Genomic DNA, 23,074 nt, shown 5'->3' on the forward strand with positions numbered 1-23,074 from the left:
TCACAGTTTGTCAGATCACTCTGTTTTATTAGCACAGCACTCTGCTAATAACATCCCGATTAATGTGAGCAGCATGCAAGACACAAAGTATCTTATTTATATAGATAAAAGAGCGGGAATTAGACAAAAGCACAAAGAAAGCAAAACAGTAAAATTCACCTGGGGCACAGCATGCATATCCTACTTCCTTACTAACTCTTATCGATCTAAGGCTAATACTTCACCAATTGCCCTTAAACGGGGCAGTTGTTCTATGTTAACGCCTGTATTCCTGACACCTGGATTGCAGCATTCCAACAATTTTGCTTAAAGGTACAGACAGCATTTCTTTAATCCTTTCTATTTTCACAATATAATTCATTCTACTTTACCAATGGTATGGGAGGTTTTCCCTTTTTGGGGACAGGGCTGGACTTATGGGTGGGCCATGTGGGTGGACCACCTAGGGCCCTGTGGTCAGGGAGTGCCATGGACCCCCTCATCCTGCCCCCCACAGCCAGTCCAAGGCCCCTTTAACTCCCGAGTGCTAGGTCCGGAGCCAAAGAGGGGCAAGGCTGGGGGTGCCCCAGCTAGGGGCTCCTACCCTGCTCCAGACTCCAGTTACTAGTTCTGCCTGGGCTGCTGCTGGTGGCAGCGCTGCTTTCAGAGCGGGGTTCTCAGCCAGTAGCCGTGGAGCTTCCTGCAGCCAGGATAGGTTCCCAGTGGTGGGTCTGACCCAGCCTTGGGAGTGGCCTGTGCAGGGTAAGAGGAAGTCCCATCCCTTCTCAGCCAAGTCCGGACTAGAAGTTGGAGCCTGGTGCATGGTAGGAACACACAATTCCAGGCCCAGGCCTGGCTGTGTATGTGTGGGGAGGGGACAACAGTGCCCCCTGTCCCCCACGAAAGTGACTACTCCCTCATACCCTGTGACCCTCATTTCTGCACAGTAGCTTGCAGCTGTGCTGCCTTCAAAGTTGGGTACTCAGCCAGCAGCCACCACTTTCCAGCTGGCCAGATCCGAAGGCACCACCACCACCAGAAGCAGTGCAGAAGTAAGAGTGATAATACCATACCATGCCACCTTCTCTTATTCTGTGCTGCTGCTGGCAGTGGTGTTGCCTTCAGAGCTGTCATCTCCACTCCCACTCCCAGCAGCTGTGGAACTTCGCGCAGCTGTGGGAGGTTCCTGGAGGTGGATGTGACTCAGTCCCAGGAGCAGCTCATGCAGGGGACGAGGAAGTCTCATCCCTCCCCAGCCTGGCCAAAACTAGGATCTGGAGCCTGGTGCATGGTAGGAGCCCCTAGCTGTTTCATATGGGTTTTTGTTTTGTTTTGTTTTGTTTTTTTGTTGTTTGTTTTGCTACTGCTTTTATGCTAGGTATTTTTAAGTAGTTAATGTTTGCTTTGACTTGTTTCCTTTTTCCCCACATAGTTCCACATATCCTTAGTTATCCAGACTTGAGGTTTGCTTCGAAAAAGCCCTGTAACACGTCCATGATGACTTCTTGTGGTGGATCTAAGCCTTGTAGCACCTGAAATTGATTCTTCAGCTCAAATCTGCTACTGTATCCATTAGTCTTTTGCTGTAAAATTTCTTGGTACTTTTGGGAGATTTCTTGTTTTTCTTGAGTTTATCTTCAGTCTTTCTGCACGCAAATTGTGGTCACTTCCAACATCAGTTCCTCTGTACGCTCTAACATCCTGGAGAGTTGATCTAAATTTCTTTCTAATATGTAGATTGTCAATCTAATTACTGGTGACTCCATCTGGGGAATTCCAAGTTACTTTATGTACATCTTTTTGTGGGAATAGTGTTCCACCAGTGATGACCACAGATACCAAGTACATAGGGTGACCAGCTGTCCCAATTTTATAGTGACAGTCCCGATATTTGAGGCTTTGTCTTATATAGGTACCTATTACCTCCTGCCCCCGTCCCCATTTTTCACACTTGCTGTCTGGTCACCCTACAAGTACAGTTCTTCTAGTCTTTCACAGTTCTGATTTTGGGAACCAAATATGTGATTGCCCATTGATTTCTCCACTCTTCTTGTTGTCAACCGTGGCATTGAAGTGCTCCGTTTCTAAGCAGATGAATGTCATGCTTGAGATATTGTCAGAGTTTGTAGGCAGCTCTATATCTGTTCTTTGAGTTCATCATCATAGTGGTCTGTCTGTGCATAACATTGTATAATTGTCATTTTCATGTACTGTGTTTAAAAGCTGACTCAGAGCAATTGGGTATTGGTTGCCAATCTAAGTGATTTTTCTCTTTTGGAAGTCACAATTGGTGCTACTTCCTGAATATCCTATGATTTTATTTTCATTTTTAATTGCTTTTTATCAGCTCCTGGCCATCAACATTTGCTTACTCCAAGGATTTGAGATTATATTCATCCATTTCTTTCATCACCTGCACAACTTTTGGTGTTGCAGCCATCATTCAAATATTTCAGAAACCTATTTTCATAGTTTTATTTTTACCTTTTAGTAAAGAACTTTTCAAACACTTGGCTTCCTGATGGCTTTCACCAAGACTCGTTATTTCTGCAAGACATGCTGTTTGCCATAGAGGCTATCTTCTTGTATGTCTGTAACTTGGCCTGTCACTCAACCCCCAGATCTGGAGGGCCAGTGAACTGCTTGTTATCTGGCTCCTACCCTTTGACCTGTCTTGGTTGGATGACCCAACCAGGAGTTATAACTACCTCTGGCATAGCTCTGAGGATCATTATAGCACACAAGCCTTCCCACCACATCAAGGTGCAGTCCTCCGGGAAATGATCTTACCCACTTAGAGTGGGATTTTCATGACTGCTCAGCATTGACCAAACTGCTCCCATTAACGTCAATGAGAATTTGACAAGTGATTTCAAAAGGAGCAGTTAGGCCAATGTTGAGTGCTTTTGAAAATTCTACTCTGAAGCTGCAGTCTCCTGGTCAGAGAATCGTTGCAGGTGGGGCCTTTAGTTAGGACCCATGCTGTAATTACTAGTCTCTTTTCCAGGGTTGTATCAAGAGCATAAAGTCTGGCTATTTATTTATCCAGTGACTGAGGAAAAAAAAGTTTCTTTAAAATTACCATCATTACAGGGTTCTGCTTGGGTTTCAAGCCTCCAGAGCAGGAGTCGGCAACCTTTCAGAAGTGGTGTGCCAAGTCTTCATTTATTCACATTAACTTAAGGTTTCACGTGCCAGTAATACATTTTCATGTTTTTAGAAGGTCTCTTTCTATAAGTCTGTAATATATAACTAAACTATTGTTTGTATATAAAGTAAATAAGGTTTTTTAAAATGTTTAAGAAGCTTCATTTAAAATTAAATTAAGATGCAGAGCCCTCCGGACCATTGGCGAGGACCCAGGCAGTGTGAGTGCCACTGAAAATCAGCTCGTGTGCCGCCTCTGGCACGCATGCCATAGGTTGCCTACCCCTGCTCCAGAGCTAAACATGCAGAAAGCTTCAGAAGCGAAAGATTTTTTTTCACGGTTGCTGTCTCATACATATCAGCTGCCATCATGTTTTGCTTCTTCAGCGAAAATGGAGCAACCCACTGGTACCTCCAAATGCCAATTCCTTTTTTACCACTCATGAATGAGAAGCTCCCTGTGGCAGCCAAATCTACTTGGCTTTTGGCTAATTTTCTTCTTTATTTCTGGGTTTTTCCCCAAGGGTTTAACTGACCATCAGTTTGCTGTTAGTTTTAACAATTAAAACATTTAGAGAGGCTCTTGCCATCTCTTTGGCATTGGATTAGATTTCTTGCTAGTTAGGCCTGTTTCTCTTTTTTTTTTTTTTTTTTCTTTCTTTCTTTCTTTCCTAGGGTACTTTGATTCTTAGGGAGATGATGCTTGCTACTGCAAATCTCATGAAGGGTATCTAGTACTTTCTTCTTGCAGACTTTGCGAAGCAAGTACAATGTTCATGTTTTTTTCCCTGCACACTACTGCCTGGCTCCTGTGTTAAGACTGTGGATTCCAGACCCACAGTAGTGTGGCTAACTCCCAACTGTAATCTCTTCTGGGTACCTTCCCACCATAAAACAAATACAAATATAGCTACAGCAAATCTACATTGATATCAATATACACACTGTTCTAGCTGGAAATCTGCATTTAATTAAGCTTAAAATTGGCACACACCAACAAATGCAAAAAATGCAAACTTGAGGACAGAACTTCTGTGTTGAATTTTCTTTAGTGATTTAGAATATTTTTTATGGCAGTAGCAACATATCAACTGTTACATTATAAACATCTTGAAAACACAGGCTATCTGAAATATAGAAAATCAAACCTGCCAGTAACAAGAACCCTTTATCATTTTTCAGAGCACAGTCTGTTGTAGACTTCTCCTTGTACCACGACTGCTTTATACACACATCTACAAAAATTCAACTTTACCAAAAAATGTTTAAAGCCCTGCTCTAAACTAAATTGAAAAGAAAAATCTCAAACTTCTATTAGAATTGACTTCAGTGTTGTGGAGCACATGTGTATACAACAGGAGCTATTACAGTTGCAGATTTTCAGTATGGGTGCAAGTTGGGGGTCATGTTTGAGGCTAGTGCATGTGTGCCCCTTTTGGCCTCTGAGGACACACAGCTCAGCCTGAGGCCTCTTCCTCTCTCAGGATGGAGTCTTGCAGTTTCTTCCACTATTAGACTGGTACATTGATCAGGTTATCCTATCCTTACCACCCTGCAGCTCTGACTGGGTTTTCGGTATCTGAATTTCTTCCTTTGGGAACCTGTGACATATGAGACTGACCAACAGTCTTCTTAGAGCAAAATATTTTTATTTAGACATTGGAACAAAGCATTATAGAAAAAAGGATTTTAAAATAAGAAACAACCTACATGTATGTATGTTATAGCAACAGTACTACGACCGCCATACTGGTGACCTAGGCAGGCCTTACTTTTTCAGATACACCTATGCTTTCCTGTGCCCACTATCTTTCAACCTAGTTCCTGTGGGACCTAGAAAGAGCATCTTTTTAAACAGTGCGAAGTTCTTTGTTCTTTTCATTGTTGCTGGGTTTTTGTCCCTCCTGATCAAACCAGTTTCAAAGGCTAGCGTAGGGTATCAAGCCAGGCTAGTTAGAGCTGATAGTCCAATAACCAGGTCAATATACACTATTGAGAAATTGTTATATAGCACTCCATTATTGTCACTGGAGTTTGTGGACCACCAGTAGTAATAGAATGCTTCGGTGGTTTGCCGAGAGCTGGCTAGTCATGCTGGTGATGATTCTCCCTGCTGAAAGAAATGGCAGGGGGAAGGGGAAATGAAATAAAGTGCAAAAGAGAAGGCAGTGTGAGAGCTCTTGCAAAATCAAAACCACAACCCTGTATCACACTGATAAAGCTAAAATACTTTTCTATGTAAGCAATTGTTGTAGTTCAGTGGCCATTTGTTTATCTACTTTTAACTGTATATTTACGTGATCAGCAGAGTTAGTTTAACTCCTATGTATGCATTTAGGGCCTGATCCTACTCCTGTTGAATTCAATAGTAAAACTTCCACTGACTTCAGTGGTGCAGGCCCAAATTACTAGCCATCGCTTTTGATGATCCAAAGGCCATAGTTTGATTATCTCTGGTGTAGATACATCATTCTTGATGTTCATTCAGCCCTTTCCTTCTCTGCTACAACTGCCAAAAAAGTGCCAATTGTAAAAGATTACTTCTTCACTGCACTGAACAATGGACTGAAATCACCTGTTTATTGCAGATCACTGAATGACTGTCCGAGCACAGTGACTTTGGTCACTACTAACTGGGGATGGATTTGAATCAATAACCTGGAGCTTGAACGTCTGCTATTGGGACTTTCTGTGTAATTGATGGGTACATTTCATTTATATTACTCGAATTCTGCGCCACTGCACAATGCAGAATATCACAGAATTCCCTGTTTCACCTGCAGAATTGGGGCTGCAGAGCTGTTGGCCATCACTAGGGGGCTGCTGGACTTTATGGAGCCTGGCTGGGCTACAGGCTGCACGCTCTGCTTGATCCTCGTTCTACCAGGGAAAGGAAAGGGCCTGAGAGACCCAGCTATGGCAAAGGGCAAGTAAGGCCAGGGCTGCAGCACACCACATCCTCCAGCAGGACAGTAACAAAGCTGGGGGGAGTAAAGGCTCTGGGGATGCTGGTGTCTGGGCAGGGCATGCCCTGTGGCTAGGCTTTGGGGGCCCCACACAGCCCCCTCCGGCATCCTTCAACTGGAACTGGGTTGCTATAGGGGTTTCTTTAACTCTCTACTCCTGGGGGAATCTTCTTTGCTGTTGTCTGTATTGTTGACATATTGTTGACAGGTATTTTGAAATAAATTACCAAAATAATTGAAACTAGAGTGTTTATATTGTGGTGTTTTGACAAATGTGCAGAAATTTGCAGAATTTTAAAATATTGTGCACAGAATTTTTAATGGTGCAGAGTTCCCCCAGGAGTTAAATAAATTATTTGTCCGCTGAGTGCTTGCGTGTGTGTGTGTGTATAGCTGTCAAGCTATTAAATAATTGTGTGATTAATTGCTCTGTTAATAGAATACCATTTATTTATATATTTTTGGGTGTTTTCTACATTTTCAAATATATTGATTTCAATTAGAACACAGAATACAAAGTATACAGTGCTCACTTTATATTTTTTTTTAATACAAATAATTGCACTGGAAAAAAGAAATAGTATTTTTCAATTCGCGTAATATGAGTACTGTAGTGCAATCTCTTTATCATGAAGGTTGAACTTGATAAATGTAGAATTATGTACAAAAAATAACTGCACTCAAAAATAAAACAATGTAAAACTGTAGAGCCTACAAGTCCACCCAGTCTTACTTCTTGTTCAGCCAATCGCTATGAGAAACAAGTTTCTTACATTTATGGGAGATAATGCTGCCCACTTCTTATTTACAGTGTCACCTGAAAATGAAAACAGGTGTTTCCCATGTACTGTTGTAGCAGGTATTGCTAGGTATTTACGTGTCAGATATGCAAAACATTCATATGCCCCTTCATGCTTCAGCCACCATTTCAGAGGACATGCTTCCATGCTGATGATGCTCATTAAACAAATTATGCATTAATTAAATTTGTGGCTGAACTCCTGAGGAGAGAATTATGTCTTCTGCTCTTTTACCTGCATTCTGCCATATATTTCGTGTTATGGGAATCTTGGATGACAGCCCAGCACATATTGTTCATTTTAAGAACACTTTCACTGCAGATATGACAGAACGCAAAGAAGGCACCAATGAGAGATTTCTCAAAATAGCTGCAGCACTTGACCCAAGGCTTAAGAATCTGAAGCGTTGTCCAAAATCTGAGACACATAGTGTGGAGCATGTTTTCAAAAGTCTTAAAAGAGCAACAGTCTGATGTGGAAACTACGCAACCTGAACAACCAAAAAAGAAAATCAACCTTTTGGTGGCATCTGACTCAGATGATGAAAATGAACATGCATCAGTCTGCATTGCTTTGGATTGTTATCAAGGAGAACCATCATCAGCATGGAAGCATGTCCTCTGGAATGGTGGGTGAAGCATGAAGGGACATATGAATGTTTAGCATACCTGGCACATAAATATCTTGTGTCACTGGCTACAACAGGCTCATGCAAATGCCTGTTCTCACTTTCAGGTGACATTGTAAATAAGAAGTGGGCAGCATTATCTCCTGTAAATGTAAACAAACTTGTTTTGTCTTCATGACTGGCTGAACAAGAAGTAGGACTAAGTAGACTTTTTGTTTCTGAGTACAGTTTTGTAACAAACCAAAAAATCTACATTTGTAAATTACACTCATAATAAGGAGATTGCACTACAGTACTCGTATTAGTGGGGGAGCCTCAGGGCTGGTACCTACTGGGCAGTCTTGCAATAGAAACACTAGAAAAGCAAGAGTCGCAATTTAATCTAAATTAGCTCTTATTATGCTGTGGAGAGAGAAACAGTCAAATGGTGTCTAAGACCCTTAAACAGGGCCTACACCACCAGGTGTGAGTACCTACCTATCTACCACTCCTCTCCTCCAATTGGACTTTGGAACCCATGTCTCCTACTTAGCAAGTACCGTTCAGTTGAGGGTGAGTCCCTCTACCAGGGTTTGCCAGGTACAGTTCTGCTGCCCTTGGTTCACACAACAAGGATAACAACCGCTTATTACTCCTACCCCATTAACAAGGAGACTGGGGATCCAAAACCAGCCACACAAGATCATTTGGGCAATAAATCCCATGATGCTGAGCACCTAGGCAAAGTGGGTGTGCCCATGCAAACAAGAACAGCTCCTGAAATCTTTTTCCACAGCTCACCACGAGATGTCAGGGGAGAGCTCATTCAGACTCTGCTTACATCCATCTATCTATCAATCAAGTAGCCTCATGTTGTTTTAGAAAATAAACCACCACCAACTGATTAATTATGGACCAATGATTACTAAGGATTTTCATCGTTGATTTAAACTAAACTGACTTAGTTATGACTGTAAAAACTACAACTTTTTTTTTTTGTTTGTATAACTGAAATTGTCACTGACTTTGTTTTAAGAACTAAAAATATTTATTTAGGGCTGAGGCTGTGATATACCAAATTTCAGTTTGTTAAATGGTTTAAGAGTTGAAAATGCAACTGCTGCCAATATCTCTGGTATAGTGTGGTAAGAGCACAAACAGTACCAATTTAGTATGCAGACTTGCGGGTGCCATCCCACTTATGTTATAACAACAGCTGCTGCTGAGTTGGCCTCATTACTGTATCAGTATCGTGTCTAGACTTCAAGCTGACTAACCTCATTAATACAGAATTGAAGGAAAAATATAAAATTATTATAGTTAGGTTTGGCTCTTTGATTCAGTTCTTTCCATTGATGGGTATGTCTGGACACGGCTCCCAGCCCTTGCTAGTCAATGCAAATGCTCATTAGTGGATGCATTGTTTATAATAATGGTAATATAGCAATTCTGAGATTGTAACTAACTGGTCCAAATATACAATGCTTTTCTCATATTAATTTGAAATTGTGAAGCCCAAACATGACAGATGCTAATATTCTCAATGTCTGTTGATTTCAAGGGGATCAGGCCCCAGGTCAATAAATAAAAATTATGAAGTCCCCAACAAAAATGCAATTCAAAACTGAGTCCACTTAATAACTGACAATTCCATAAGCGAGGCAGAATAATTTCTCAGCAGATAAGATGTCGTGTGTGTGAATGAATTAGAGCTGCTGTGTCTTCTTCGTACTGTGCCTCAAGTGGCATGTGACCAAGATTCATCACCAAATTTGGACCACTGGTTGGATCATTAACTTCCCTGGCCTGGGCCGGGTATTGACGGGGACTACAACAGGAATGCTGATCGAGCTGCTTTGTAATAATTTATGAATAATGTATAACCTTGTTATAGGGAATATTTATTATATGAACATGTTGGTTGTGTAATGTGGGAGGGGGGGTTGTCAGGACAAACAAGCAGGAAGGAAAACAGCTCAAGACAAGCCCCTCTTCAGTCAACACGAATGGGTCATTAAGAAAACGCTGGATAGGAAAAGACCCAGCAACAAAAGATGATCAGAAGGACTACTGCAATTTAAAAAGGGACTCTTGGGAGAGAGGACAGTAGTTGCTGGGATAGGGCGTGCTGGGAAACCAAACTGACACACAAACACCCTGCCTGTTTCATCATCAAAATGGGAAGCCTTCAATAAGAGATATGTGTGTAGACTATTTGTTTTGAAAATCCTTTTTCTCTTAGGCTTTGTTCCTACTGTGGGAATAAACAATACTTTAGTTTTAAGAAAGCTGGCTGGCAACTGTATGTAACACTGGTCCCATATTGATGAAGGGAAGAACTGTAGATACCAAACCCAGTTGGACCTGCTGGATATGCATGGTTGATATATAAGGTACTGTAGCCACCAGATTCCAATCAAAGAATGGCAGAACTGTGGAATTCCACCCCAGAGGAGGTAAATGCACAAGACCTAACCTCTGAGGGGTGTGCACTCAGAGAGACCAGAATGGGGGCAGAGGTGCAGTAGCCCTATCACTATGACAATGTGTTGTTCTATACAAAGCACACGGGATCTTTTATAAGGGAGAAGGCAAAACTGCCACATTTATTGAGAATACAGCAGTTAACATATGCTTTCCAGTTATATATATATACACACACACACACACACACACACGTGTCCTGCCAGTTGATGTTTATAGTTACCAGTCCAGAGTCTGGATCAACCTAGTGGTCAGCCAGATTGGTCACAGAGGGGAGCTGGGCTCTGACAGTTGGGGTACACTGCTCCTGGAGTGGGGAAAGACAAACCCAAAGTGCTATAGCAAAGCACCCTGTTCTTATAGTCCTTTTTTCTCTGTAGAAGTCTATGGATTTTGGTGTATCAGTTTCTGAGTGGTTACTTGTGTTATCTTTTGATATACACATTCCAGTACACCTCTGAGAGAGTCATCCTGTCCTGGTTTCGATTTGATTTAATTGTTTTGTCCTTAGGGGTGCCAGTCTGCACCTCAGGGTCATCAATCTGCCCTTCCTTCATTATGGATGCGCGTTGATGGTTCTCTGGTGGTGTTAAGTCTCTTCACTCCTTCTTCCTTGACCATCTGGCTATAACAATGCCCTTCACCCCTTTTCTTTTTCTGATGCATACATTCCTCATTCACACAACCAATCTTTTATAGAGATCTTCAAAGGTATACAACAGTTTTTATGTTGAGCAAGAAAAGGTATTGTAAATTAAGCCTTCCTAAATCTTAAAACTAAAACAATTCACATTGGGGCCCAGGCCTTCAATATTCCTCTAATCTCCTTAACACAGATACAATACAACAGGGGTCCCTAATGCGTGTCCATGGGTGCCATGGCGCCCGCGGGGGCACCTAAATGCACCCACGTCCTGGCCGGCGGTGGAGCATCCGCCGAAATGCTGCCGAATTTCTGCGGCATTTCGGTGGTGATGCCTCTTGATGATGCCGGTGTCATCGAGAGGCGTCGCCACCGAAATGTCGCAGAAATTTGGCGGCATTTCGGCGGATGCTCCACCGCTGCCCTGGTCCTTTGTCTGGCGCCCGCCAGACGAAAAGATTGAGGACCGCTGCAATACAAGATTCTGTCACTTACTTACTAAAACCTTAAAACAAAGAAATGTATATTTAACTAGAGTGCCTAATTTGTAATACATATAGGAAACCATAGTAGACATTATAACTTATCCTAAAACAAAAGAGTGACCATAATCAGTCATAAAGATTGTTCTGGTCTGTCCCTGCCTTAACATCAGTACAGACACTGGCAGTCTGTCAGATGCATTTCTACCAATGTCCCAGAGGGTCATTCCTTTCAGCTATTCAAAAAGGGTGGCTGGCAGGATGAAATCAAATCATACATTAATTCTCATAGTACAACTATAAAATCCTGCTCCTACATATGTGCACAATTTACAAATGCATTCTGTTAGCAGTATTTATTTTTTATTACTGTAGTGCCTAGAGGCCCCACCAGAAGAGGTTCCCATTGTGCTAGGTACTGTGTAGATATATAGTAAAAGACACACACTGCCTTAAAGACCTTTTTCTTACGGGTTACAACAGGTAAGTGAAATAATCCGGGAGAGAGGTAGGATGTTGGTGTACAAGATGGGCTTGCCATTATTAGGTGGTGGTGTTCTGTAGGCCTCATGGCAAAGGTGAACTCTAAGGACTGATCTGATGGAGTATATGGCTTTGTAGATTTTTGGGGGGAGCTTTTCCCCATGTGTAAGATATAGCATGGCAGAAAGTACAACGGTGCTTATAGGAAAAGTGGGCAAATGGCTGATGATTAGTGCTATAGTTGATAGAGCAGAGGTAAGGAATAATTGCATGATAAGATCAGAAAATTTGAAAGGTAGGGTGGAGATGGGACAGTCCTTGAAGATAAAGACAAGAATCTTGTGTTTTGAGGCAGTGGTTGAGTGGAGGGACTCATGCCGATTTCTTTCATTATAATATCCAATTATTTAATTACTGTCACAGTATGGCCCATGGTCTCTAGTATTGAGGTACATATAGTCATATATAGGAAATCAGAAATTCAAATATCAAATTGCTTAAGGAAGTCAAAGAAAAGCAAGCAATCCTGTTTACACAACTAAGTGCTGTAACTATTTTTAAAGTCCAAATAAAATTCAGTTAACACTTTCTTCACTAATGGACAAGGACTGCAATGGAGATGGATTGTTCAGTGCTATAGATGTAGAATGTACTTTACCAAATGTTGAAAATTTGGTTCTTCCCCAGAATTTATTACATCTATTCATGTTGGTAATAATACTTTGCATTTCCACGGTGCCATCTATTCAAGGATTTCCAGTGTTTTAGCATTAATTAACTATGCCTCTGACAACCCTGGTGCAGCAGGTATTTTATTTATATTTTATAATACTTACTCAAAGATAATTCTTGGATACTTTATAATTCTGTCAATAAATATTCTCAGCCAGTTCAAACGGCAATGAACAATATAAAAATTTAGCATCTAAAGTAGTTCACCTATTGATTAAACATGTTGCTGTCTTCTTCACCATCATAAGAAACTCACATGTGTCTGATTTATTTTTAGTTTCCATGCTTACTCAGTGTCTGCTGGCTGATATACTGAAAGGACACCATGCTTCTTGGATTAAAGAGCTACCCTATTTGAGTATGCTGGTTGGTAGCTTTCTTGGCAATCTATGGGATGACGTGTATATTTTCCTTTTTAGTGCTAATTTTGTAAAGGATCTGGTATATATTGTTGATGATACATCTCAGGAATCAGTGATACAAATTCAGAGCAGTAGATACTTTCAATAGGTACATATTGCTTTTTAAATAATAGGTTATGCGGGGAATGGGGAAGACTGTATTTAAAGTTAGGTTTTATTTCTCTTTTTTAAGTACCCAATTCTCACTGTTTTTGTAGTGGAAAAAACTTTTTGTTGTAAGTCATTTGAGATTTCCACTTTCACATGATGGACAGCTTGGCAGATGACAATATAAAATGAAGCAAATTTGGAGTGCATGGCGTTCATCAAGCCCCCAGGCATAATATAGACATTTAAATACTTATTTTTTAAATAATTTTCACTTGAAGTGCTCAGAAAGCACTTGAGAAACTGTAATCAAGAGTTGAGTAAATCATGTACTTTTGCTAATTATGTACAAAAAACTATGATAAAAGGACATTTTATTGCAAAGTCAAACACTAGAATGGAGATACCAACTATTTTCTCAGCAGGTCAACTCAAAGCTCCCAGTCTCCTGTATTAGATAATATTTGCTAACTTTCTCCATCCTGCAATAAAAATGCTTCCACAGGAGTTCTAATTTGAATACTTACATAGTTACTCATGAGCTGCTCAGGAAGCCAATTTAAGATTAAATAACCCTGTTGTATAAAACAAAACTGGGCAGACTGTTCCCAACAACCCAACCCCCATCCACCATATGAAGATCTTAGTATCTCCATAGTACTGTCTGTCACCTTCCTCATGGGCACTTTGGTGGCCTCTCTACAGTTCAGGATCCATATAAGGAAAAAGGACTGGAAACAGGAGGGGATGCTGGGGAAAGTCAGATGGTAGGAAAATGACTGTCTTCTCTTGGCTAAGACCACAGAGTTTACTTGGAAAAGGCGATCAGCTTGAAGATTCCACAAAAGGACTACATAAATACAGGAACAGTGAGAACATCCCTGGCTACATTAGAATAATAATGACAAAAGTTATAAGGGATGAAAACTTCTCCTGCTTCAGAGGACATGCCAACCACTAACTGTGATGGATAAGAAAGAATATCACTTATAGCCAGGTTATTCCATAAGTGTACACTATGGGGTTTGGGTTTGCATCTTTCTCTGAAGCATCTGCTCCTGGACTACTGTCAGATGAGATACTGGACAAGATGGACCACTGGTCTGATTTTGTATGTCAGTTCATATGTTCCTAACTTAAACAATGTATTTTAAAAAAAAAAGTAAATCTAACTAGCAATAAACATGAAATTGACTATTGTTCTAGATTGACTCTGCAGCAGAGGTATGACATTCAGAAAATGGTATATTTTAATAGAATATTTTTCAGAATGAGATGGGAGTACTAAATATCACCTTCGCAACTGTAGGAGGATATAATTGATTTTGTAGCAGCTTTTACAATGGGAACAATGAGAAGAGGAATTGGTTAACCATATGGCCAAAAGCAGTGCTAAACATCCCAGCAAGTTTGTTGATGGCTGTTAATCTAAAAATATTTCTCAGTTCAAAACTGTCAATTTATAGTGCAACCCAAGTAACATTTATAATAGAAACTGCATCAAATTCATTGCTGGTATACAAAATATATGTAGCATGTTTTAAAGTCTTCAAAATTATGTCATCCAGCAATCTATACATAGACTTTAGAGTATTTTGCCAGTTTTGCCACTGATTTTAATGCAGCCAGGATTTTACTCAGTCTTCTAGCTGCTGCAAAATTAATTACTTAGGCCCTGATCCTGCAATCAGAGTCAGGTGGGCAGACTCTTGCACTTGTGCAGCATCCTGTTGACTTCAATGGGAGTCCACCCACCTAGACTGGATTTGCAGGCCCTTAGACAGTGTATGTCTGTTTCCAGAGCATTTTTATATTAGTCTGGAAAAATTCCTCTTGCCTACTCACCTGAAATTAGTACAACATCATTAGTATTTCATGATCAATCATAGTCAAAGGCAGCAGAGTACATTTTGTGTTTGAGCTTGTATATTCTAGCAATTTTGAAGGTTGTTATATCACTACAGAACTAAGCATGTGATTAAAGGTCTTTATCATGGCTGTACTGTGTTTATACATTATATACTGTTAGATTTTAAATGCACACCTTAGAAAAAAATCTGATGCATGAAACAATTGTTGCAGAACAAAAAATACAAGAAAACAAACACCCTGAATTACTCAGTCCTGTATGTCACTACTAATAGCGATGTCTGCATGGATTGCAGGCTTCTAACTCAAGTAAGCTATTTGTCTGTAACTTGTCATGAATGCAGAAAGCTATACCAAATACAGTACACTAATAAGAAACCATTTAGAAATAAATGTATCTACTGAAATCTTGGGTCACAAAATATCAACATTGTTGTGAATTACAAAGAAAGTTGACTGTTTCTCACAATATTACAGGATGTTTCTAAACAAGAATGCACTCTAGTAGTCATAAAAACAAATTATAATGCTGCCAGAATAACTAAATAACAAAGTAACTGTACTGTAATGTGAAATGAGTAGATTAATGGTCATACTGCAGCATGAATAAAAGTTTACATTTATTAACACTAAGTATCTCCACCTCCAGCTACTCAGGGTACACAAAAATTAAGCTTTGCTTTTCACTGACAGATAATTGAATAGTCAGTACTCTCACCTTCTGATATCAACTTCTGCTTACCCTATGTGACCAGGGTTGTTTTAAAAAAAAATTAAAAAAAAATCTTATCAAGAGTGAAGAACAAGTCATGTGTTTACTATGCATGGTTCTACAGTTATTACCCATGTGACTTGACCACATTATTGGCTTTAGCTAAAGTCCTTGTTTTACATGTCAGAAAAACATTAAAACGTACAGAATCAGCTCAAATGTGACTCAAAAGTTTTGGGTGTGTGCATGTGTTGGCAGTGGCAACTAAACAAATGGAAATATTTTTATACTGTTTTAAAAAAAGTCCTGCAAATACTTTTATTTTAAAAATAAATTTTCACTTGCAATATTTGTAACCCATATTTAACACCATTCAGTTATTACAAAAGAACATGAAACTGACTACAACTAAGTTATAAAATCAAAGGTTAGTCATTTCCACTAATCTGTGTTGGGGGAAAAAATGTAAATTAAAAACTTGAATGCTAAAAGGTAAATTTGATTTAAAAAATTATTTCAATTTCTATAAGCTTAGGTATTGGTAAAATAAATGAGAATTACTTAATTGTACTGATATAATTTGTATATGGAAGGGGTTTTTTGTTGTTCTGGCTTTTCTGAGTTTTAAATTGGTTTATCTTTTCTACCTTTTTTTTATTACTGGAATGTTTATATTTAACCCCACCCCCTCATTTGGAAAAGTGTAATAACAAAAAGTTATAGGAAATACTGACCTACAGCTTTTTTTTTTTTTTCTTCAGAGGGGGTTGTTATCTTATCTCCTCTCTATCGGCCATGTACTCTCCTTTTCCTTCTGCTCCTGCCTTCCTACTTGGATTTCCTAAGTAATATCCCTGTGATTTCTCAAGCCTGCACTGTTGTGTGTGTCACACATGTTGGTAGATCCTGATCCTATAAGATCTTCTACAGCTCTGGATCCTGAAGTCTGTAATCTCACTGATTTTAAGTTTCCATGCTCACTACTGGCAATTATGATTTTTGACGACACTGTCTGTTGCCTCAATCCCATACATCTATAAAGGAAAACTTAGTCCCCACTTAAAATCTAGATCAGATGCAAATGAAGAGTGCAAATTCAAATGCACCACTATTTTTAAAATTCTTAATACAATGCACAGAGATTCTGTTCCTTACTCTGTAAATATTGCTGTATTATCAACTACAAACACTGAAAAATCAGCAGCCCTCCCTACCTCCACCCTCCCAAAAATAATAGGATTGGCTTTGAAATGTGTTTTTTTTAAAATATGTATTTTGGATTATTTTGATTTATCTTTTGATATTAGAGCATTTAGAGTTTGTGTTTTTAAGCTTTTCACTGCAATGTTGCAAAATCTTCATTTAGGTCAAGTAGCAGGAGCCTGGGCTTTTGGAGTTAGAAAAATGACTTGTGTCCCTGCTGTAGTTGTGTAGATCTGAGGGACTCCAGTGCAGTTGATCCCAGGATATTAGAGACACAAGGTGGGTGAGGTAATATCTTATTGGACCAACTTCTATGGGGGAGAGAGCGAGAGACACAAGTTCTCAAGCTTTACAGAGCTTAGGACCTGAAGAAGAGCTCAGTGTAAGCTTGAAAGTTTGTCTCTCTTACCCATAGAAGTTGGTCCGGTAAAATATATTACCTCACTCCCCTACCCCCTTCTCTCTGTAATGTACTGCACAGCAACAGCCGGAGCGGCCTCCATGGCAGCAGATGTAGTTACATACGGGAATGAAAAAGGTTGAGGGTGTTTCCCGGCCCATGGGAGTGCGGAGCCAGTGCTCGGGGCAGGGGCAGCAGGCGGAGCCTCTCGCTACCCGGTCTAGGAGTCCGATCTGCTGGCTTCTTCAGGGGCGCAGCGCGGTGCCAAGAGAGGCAGGAAACCTGGTTTTGCCCTGCAGCGCTGCCAACTGGACTTTTAACAGCCTGGGGTCAGTGCTGTCCGGAGCCGCCTGGGGCCCTTGGTGACCAGGTTTCCAATCAAAAAACCGGATGCCTGGTAACCCTAAAGGCGCCCCTGGGTCTAGGTGTGGCCTGTCACCACGCTGCACCCTGGTCGGCACACGGGGGCTTGGGGCCCACTGCTGTTCCTGGCCCTGCCCAGCTGGGCCCGTCTGGGGTGTCCCGGGACTGACCCACACACCCGGGCTGTGGGGGGGGGGCAATGGCCTGGGGCCGTTCATAGCACCGCCCCATGGGGCTGCTTCTCCCGGACACCCTCTCAGCAGCTTTATCCGCGCCAAGCCCCCCAGGGGCTGGGTGACCCCTACTGCCAGGCCGCCCCGCCCACAGCCCAGTGAGGCTCCCCCCCACTTCCTTCCGGACCAATCCCCTGCCCGCGTTCCCGAGCTGATACCCAATCGTGAGAGCCGAGTTGGCCCGAAACTCCGCGCTTTAGCAGCCAATGGCTGGCTGGGCGGGGCGGGACTGAGGGCAGCAGCCGGGTAGGGTGAGCGGCGGATGAGGACCGGGTTGGGGTGAGGCGTGCAGCGTGCGCGTGTCTATCTGGGGCTAGGGAGCGAGGCAGGCGGCTCAAGGTGACGTCATTCCCCTGTGCCGGGCCCGGCGCGCGTGGGTGTGAGCGGGCCGGAAGTGGGGGGGGAGAGGAAGCAGAGGCGGCTGCAGGGCGTTGAACTGGTGTGTGAGAGGAGCGGGGAACTAGTTCGGGGGCGGGAGGCCCGTTGCGGGGAGTCAAAGGGCGTAGGACTCTGGGGCAGGGTTTGGGGGGGGAGGGTGCTGGGGGCAGGGTTTAGGTGTGTGTGGGGGAGGAGTTCTGGGGCAGGGTTTGTGTGCGGGGAGGGGCTCTGGGGCAGGGCTTGTGTGTGGGAGGAGGGGTGCTGGGGCAGGGTCTAGGATTCTGGGGCAGGTTTTGTAGAGGGCGGGCTGCTGGGCAGCGTTTGTGTGTGGGGAGGGGTTCTGGGGCAGGGAGAAGTGGGGGTGGTTGTACAGTGTGTTTCAGGACCCTAGCAGTAAGAGATTGTACTGATTGCCTGCACATTGGATGGTGCCCAGCTTGTGCTGACATCTTGGCTTATGTTGAATAGTCCTTGGTGTTTCCAGTCTCTCATCAGATGTAAATTACTGATATTAAACATCTCTGTGTACAGCATACCCTTTTTGATGTTGCCTAGAACGTCCCATGAGGAAAAATATCTTGATTGCAACATGTACAAATTGGATCTCAAGATTTTCTCACGTATGTATAGACACTGGCCAGCCACTTGGTCTTCTATTTCCTGTTTGGTAAAGAATATGGTAGCAATTTTATGAGATTTTATTCCTGGGAGGTATTGAGAAATACATTTAGGCTCAGAGCTGTCTTGCTGAGGCTGCTCCTTGGAAAAAGAAAGACAATCCTGATCAGCAACATCTTCACCTCTCGTCTTTCAGCCAAACTAAGTTGAAATGGTTCTAATTTCTTTAGTTATGATAGCATCCATGTTGCTGAGAACACACCAGTAAAAATATGCTTTCTTTATTCTCTCATATCTTCAAGATCCCTATATACTGAAGTGGGAGAAAACCATGATTTAACTCTACAGTACCATCAGTATCAAAACTTTCTTGTACAATGTTCTGTTCCAAATTTCAGAAATGGCACAAAATAGAAACACCTTGAGCACTGGTGAACTTTTAGTTTCCAAATGAATGTGCAAGGAGTAGCCCCTACTGCTGTTAATGGGGTTTTGAGAATTTTTTAAAATTGTAATTATGGTTTGACATATTATAGCTATACATACATATGTATCATACTGCTCTGACAAAGTCAATATGAAGCAAAGGCAGAATTGGCCTTAAACATGATGTCCTTCCTATATATGAATGTAGGCTTTGGTGTATTTTATTCCCCTTGGCACATTACTTCTGAAATTTCTTCCTCTAAGAGTCTGTCCCTGATTTTTGCACAGTTATATGTAGTGGGTTTCTTTAGCAATGCAAATAATATTTCACAAAAATTTCTCATATACATTTATTGTGAGTGTAGCAGTGCATCAAAGGAGATGGCACAAAGGATCTGGGGTATCATCAGTTTCTAGATGGTAAACTCTTCAGAGAAAGTACTGTCTTTTCGTTTGTTAAAGTGTACTAGTTGCATAAGGCACTATAGAAATAATATTAAACCTACAATGCCATGAGAAGGATATGTTCTGCTAGATCTATACTTGAGATGTGAGACTTGCAGTTGAATTCAGATGCCTTTTACTCAGTCCAACCCTTTCGTCAGTTCATGCTCCATAGGTAAGTGTAGACATGGTCTAAGAGATCAGCTATTCAATATTTTTTTTTGATCCTACTCAATTAGTGTATAATCTCATGCCTTATTTACTGCAACATTTAAACTCTGCATTGGATATAGAATTATTTATTTCCTTGTGGTCTTTTCTCTGGTACTCATCACTAGTGTCTGATAATGCTTCACAAACTTGATTAATTTCTTCACAATATCCATGTGAAGTACGGATATGTATTTATTATCCCCATTTTACGCATGGGGAGTGGAGTCCAAAATTGTCAAGGGTGATAAAAGTTTTATAGACCTTGATATGATCAGGCCACAGGTCCCATTGAGTTGCAATTGAGAATGCTAAGCACTTCTGCAAATCAGTCCCCGGGTATCTCATATTGGGTACACAGAAAATGCTTGTACACCTGTGAAAATTTTGGTTTATGTGACTTGCCCAGAATCTCACAGCTCACATGATAGAGGCAGGGATAGAATGCAGTTCTCCAGAGTAGTGGTTAAGGCAGCTGAAACAACACCTTCATTTTTCGTTTTTGAATCCCCTGCCTCATTTGCTGCATAACTTCCTACTTCTGTAATAAATGAGGTAGGGGTCCTACAGATAAGTCTCCATTATACAATCCTGGTTCATTCTCTGAGTACTGTCCATCCTGTGCATTGAATGAGATGGGTTCTGTCATACCACTTCAGTTATCCTTCACCAGCATTGTGTTTCATTGTGGTGGTCAAGACATAGCTCTACTCACTTAACTGGTTTCCATAAGCATATATTGGTGGGGAGTTGAGTCTCAGACTGGGTCAGTTCCTGACTAGTACATACTTTCCAAAGGACCCTGTAACAGTATAATCATGTAATTAAAGACTGTCATAATGCCTAACCAAAAGGAGGCCAAATTAACTTTGTGCAGGTAACCTTAATTCTCGCATTTCCTTGCTTTTGAGTGTTCACTTTTGCACCTTAACATTCTCTCTCTCTCTATATATATATACACACACACACACAAATTTCCTAAGTTTTAAAGAAAGCAAACTGAAAAAAACCCGGAGACCATATTGACCATTACATGGGTCATGAGTAGAATTGGAATCTTTAGACCCCCCCAGCACAGACCTCTTGCCACTTGAGCTAACTAACTGTAGTGGTAGTAGGCTGTTGTTCTCTGTCACCTAGCCAGTAGAGGTTGATGAAAGACATACTTTCTTAGTCTGTTTCACAGCTATTTGCTACGCATAAAGAGGAATGATGATTCTCAGGAATTCAGAGTTCAATTCAAAGTTCAGGAAGAGAATGTTTTCAGGTGGTTATTGATCACTTTATATCCTGTGTTCCCGGTGTCAAAAACCATGGTGAGGTTGAATTAAGGTAATCATTTATTGTTTCCACGTGTCAGATGTAGAGAAAGTAACACTAATGAATCATCAGAGTAAGAGGGTGTTAGGTTTTAAAATGACAAGATAATGCTTATCAGCAATTTATCTTTAAGAATTTAGTTTTAATCTTAGATTTTTATTTTGTCATTTGACTTCCAACATATAGCATTTGCAGTTAATTTTTGGGGCCTATATTCAAGAAACATTCCTGTCCACAAAATCACTTAAGCACATGTTTAATTTGAACTCAATAGAGCTCAGACACAAGTGCTTTCATGAACTGGGTCCTATAATTCGATATATAGATTATATTGTAACAGAAATATCATGGAAGCTACTTAAGTGACATGGCATTTTAATGCATTAGCCTTAAATTTTTTTAGACATTAGTTTGATCACCAGGAAAAGCAATTCTTCAGGGACAGTTTTCCATATCACTAAACGTAACTTGAAGTCTTCTCAAAATATGAATACTGGAATAGCTTGGATGCACTGTGGTGCTGTCAAAACAACATGACCCAGATCCTCAAAGGTATTTGAGGATCTCGGTCCATGTAAAATTTTGTCCAGGAGCTGCATGTGCTTTGTTTGGTTCTAGCCAATGCTGTCAGTATCTCTTTCAGTGACACTAAAATGCACTAAACTAAATCATATACAATGTCTAGTTATTACTATGCTGTCATTGTTTGAATGACTGTAGGCATAGTTTAGAGTTTGGGGTTCAGTTACTACTTGGAATAAACTCTTATTTGTAAATGTTTGGGGGAGATCTATATTTTATTTTTGTTTTACTTAGATTGTATTTTACTGTAATCTGCTGTTGCTTCTGCTTGGTTCTGTAGTGAAGTACTAATAGATCTCAGCTACCCGAACACTAGAATTATTCATATAATTGGGAGTCAATTTAAAGAAAAATACTGTAACAAAATGTTCAATAAAGGCTCCTCTTCTCCATCATTTGCTGAAACCATTCATGGTTTATTTTTTTATTTGGCCTCAGCAGCACTTTCCATTGACATGCAAAGTCTTAAAGTTTTCTTTTATACTTCTGTAGTGTCTGTAATTGTCTCCTTCTCTCATACAGCCAGAACTATCATACTGTCCATTATTGCCAAAATCTCCTGCACAGCTTTTCAATAAGAATTAATAAATACAAAGGAATAAGTGCCTTATAATTGGTAAACAATTATGAGGTCACTTTGCCAATTTGTTAAAGTCATAGATTCTAAGGCCCGAAAGGAACATTACTGTCGTCTACTATGACCTTCTGTATAACACAGGCCATAGAGCTTCCCAAAAATAATCCTTAGTGTACATTTTTTAGAAAAACATCCACTCTTGATTTAAAAATTGGCAGTGATGGAGAGTCTGCCACGATCCTTTGGAAACTGTTCTGATGGTTAATTACTCTTACCCTTAAACATTTATATCTTATTTCCAGTATGAATTTGTCTAGCTTCAACTTCCAGCCCTTGGATTGTGTTATAACTTTCTCTGCTAGATTGAAGAGCCTATTATTAAATATTTTTTCATTATGTAAATATTTGTAGATTGTAATCAAGTTACCCCCTCAATGTTTTCTTTGATCTCCTTGAGTCTAACAATCTATTTAGCTCTAAAAGGTTTGTTTTCTAATCCATTAATCATTCTTGTGGCTCTTCCCTGAACCCTCTCCAATTTATAAACATCCTTTTTGAATTGTATGTTCTAAACTGGACACAGTTTTACAGCAGTGGTCTCACCAGTGCCAACTACAGAGGTAAAATAACCTCTCTACTTCTACTCAGAATTCCCCAGTTTATGCATCCCAGGATTGCATTAGCACTTTTGGCCATAATGTCACACTTGGAGCTGATGTTCAGCTGATTATCCATCACAACCCCCAAATCTTTTTCAGAGTCACTGCTTTCTAGAATAGAGTCCCCCATCCTGTAAGTATGGCCTACAGTCTTTGTTCCTAGATGTAAACATTTACATTTACCCTATTAAAACACACACAGTTTGCTTGTGCCCAGTTTACCAAGCAATCTAGATCACTCTATCAGT

General features: G+C 40.7%; 1 protein-coding gene across 6 annotated transcripts in view; it reads left to right on the forward strand.

Annotated features, from left to right (window-relative positions):
* The window catches only part of WDR89 (WD repeat domain 89), an 88,913-nt gene that overhangs the window by 31,207 nt on the left and 34,632 nt on the right, over positions 1-23,074 (forward strand). For 2 of the 6 annotated variants that reach the window (XM_032789175.2, XM_032789177.2), the window contains exon 1: positions 18,357-18,610. The exons of 1 other annotated variant lie outside the window; for it this stretch is intronic. The gene's annotated coding sequence lies outside the window, so the exon portion shown is untranslated. Of the gene's footprint in view, positions 1-17,976; positions 18,052-18,356; positions 18,611-20,714; positions 21,005-22,731; positions 22,960-23,074 lie in introns of those variants that run through there. 3 more of the 6 variants (XM_075065740.1, XM_075065742.1, XM_075065741.1) reach the window with 3 other exon arrangements.

The sequence above is a fragment of the Chelonoidis abingdonii genome, chromosome 4 (assembly GCF_003597395.2).
Source record: "Chelonoidis abingdonii isolate Lonesome George chromosome 4, CheloAbing_2.0, whole genome shotgun sequence".
In the NCBI taxonomy this organism is placed as follows: Eukaryota; Metazoa; Chordata; order Testudines; family Testudinidae; genus Chelonoidis; species Chelonoidis abingdonii.